We start from the raw sequence: 2,388 nt of genomic DNA, 5'->3' as shown, positions 1-2,388 counted from the left end.
AGGTTGACCAAAGTTTGGAAAATAGCCTATGTATATTCCACACAGGCAGAGACACGACCATGTGTCTCAACCGTGTATGGAACACGACTTTGGGACACGGGTGTGTGGAGCCTTAAAGCATGAAATTTCCAAGATTTTCGTAAGTTCTCGGTTTAGTCCCAAACCCTTTCTAAAGTATGTTTTGGGCTCCGTAGACTCAAATAAGGGACTATGTGTAAGAGAATGAACGCTTTGAAATATGAATAAAATTTTATGGCTCGTATTTTAGTTTAATGTTTGTATGTTTGTCTGGTAACGCCTCGTACCTTAACCCTCCTCGGATACGGGTAAGGGGTGTTACACATGACTAGTATTAGTAGTACGATTTATAAAATTACCCTCGATTTTCGATGTGTTACTCAAATTACGAGCTTGAGGGGTGATTGTTTCATCTCCCACACGAAGTGTGAGTTCACCTGTGCAAACATCAATTATTGTTCTAGCAGTTGCTAAAAAGGGCCTCCCTAAAATTAAAGGAACGTTACTATCCTCCTCTATGTCTAGAACAACAAAAGCAACTGGGAATATAAATTTGTCAATTTTAACGAGTACATCTTCAATTAGGAAATCTGATTGTTTTATCGGCTAATTGAATACTCATCCTAGTTTGTTTGGGTTTCCCAAGACCTAGTTGCTTAAACATTTTGTAAGGCATGACATTGATACTAGCCCCTAAATCAGCCAAAGCATTATTAACATCTAAGCTACCAATAAAACAAGGAATCGTAAAACTTCCTAGATCTTTTAATTTGTTAGCCAGCTTATTCTGTAGTATGGTTAAGCAAACCGCATTTAGCTCCACATACAACGCCTCATCCAACTTCCGCTTATTTGTTAAAAGCTCCTTTAAAAATTTGACTGCATTTGGCATCTGCGAAAGAGCTTCAATAAACGGTAAGTTAATATGTAATTTCTTTAATAATTTAAGGAATTTACCGAATTGTTCGTCTGTACGGTCTTTCCTTGTCGCATTGGGGTATGGCACACTAGGTTTGTACTCTTTACTTACTTGTGTTTGTTCACTGGGGTCTACCTCACCTTTGCTTTTACTTACCAGAATTCCTTGCCTTGGTTCTGGTTCTGGTTCCACTAACCCTCCCTTGTCTTAGATGGTAATTGCGTGAAGTTGTTCCCTTGGGTTAGATTCAGTGTTACTCGGCAGGTTACCTTGTGGTCGTTCAGATATTAATTTGGCAAGTTGTCCTATCTGAGTTTTAAGCCCTTGGATCGACGCTTCTTGATTCTTAAGTGCTGTCTTGATATTCTAAAAACGAGTTTTTAACACTGAAATGAATTTTGTTAGCATCTCCTCAAGGTTCGACTTTTTCTCTTGTTGGTAGGGTAGTTGTTGGAAGCCTGGAGGTGGTAGTCTCTGATTCCCTTGGCCTCTCCATGAGAAATTTGGGTGATTCCTCCAACCTGCATTGTAAGTGTTACTATAAGGATTATTTTGAGATCGAGGATTATTACCCATGAAATTTAACTGCTCGTTCTCCATGTTGTGGCCATAGGGTGGTTATTCTAAATTGCTTGATCCACCTCCACTTGTTTTGCACTGCATTACTAGGTGAACCTGTGAAGAACTAAGAAAATCGTCAATTTTTCTATTCAAAAGTTCTACCTGATTAGAGAGCATGGTGATCGAATCGACGTTAAAAATGCCGGCTACTTTCGTTGGCTTTGTCCTTATGACCTGCCACTGATAATTATTCAGTGACATCTCTTCTATAAATTCATAAGTATCCTCAGGTGTCTTATTATTGATAGTTCCACCAGCAGCTGCGTCAATCATCTATCTAGTCGAAGGATTCAAGCCATTGTGAAACATTTGAACCTGTAGCCAGAGTGGTAACCCATGGTGAGGGCATCTTCTCAAAAGGTCCTTGTATCTCTCCCATGCATCGTAGAGTGTTTCTAAATCCATCTGCACAAAAGAAGAGGTATCATTACGTTTCTAAATCCATCTGCACAAAACAAGAGATATCATTACGTAATTTAGCCATTTTAGCCAGCGGAAAATATTTTAATAAAAACTTTTCGGTCATTTGTTCCCAAGTAGTGATTGACCCTCGTGGTAACGAGTTCAAACACTATTTAGCTTTGTTCCTCAATGAGAAGGGAAATAACCGAAGATGAATAGCATCATCAGAAACGCCATTAATTTTAAATGTATCGTAAAACTCCAGAAAATTTGCCAAGTGAGCGTTGGGATCCTCGTCCTGCAAACCATCAAACTGAACAAATTGCTGTATCATTTAAATTGTGTTAGGTTTCAGTTCAAAATTATTTACAGCAACAGCAGGCCTAACTATGGTTGACTCAGTTTCTGTTAAAGAAGGTTTAGCATAA

At 38.7% G+C, this 2,388-nt stretch overlaps 1 non-coding gene across 1 annotated transcript; it reads left to right on the top strand.

Moving 5' to 3' along the window:
* The first annotated feature begins 1,889 nt into the window (after window positions 1–1,889).
* LOC128286157 (small nucleolar RNA R71) lies at window positions 1,890–1,993 on the top strand. Its single transcript, XR_008276702.1, has one exon. It is a non-coding gene; the product is annotated as a small nucleolar RNA R71 (small nucleolar RNA).
* The last annotated feature ends 395 nt before the right edge of the window (window positions 1,994–2,388 follow it).

Source organism: Gossypium arboreum, chromosome 12 (genome assembly GCF_025698485.1).
Source record: "Gossypium arboreum isolate Shixiya-1 chromosome 12, ASM2569848v2, whole genome shotgun sequence".
NCBI lineage: Eukaryota > Viridiplantae > Streptophyta > Magnoliopsida > Malvales > Malvaceae > Gossypium > Gossypium arboreum.
The sequence above is the reverse complement of the archived record's forward strand: the minus strand, read 5'-3'. Positions and strand labels throughout refer to the sequence as shown.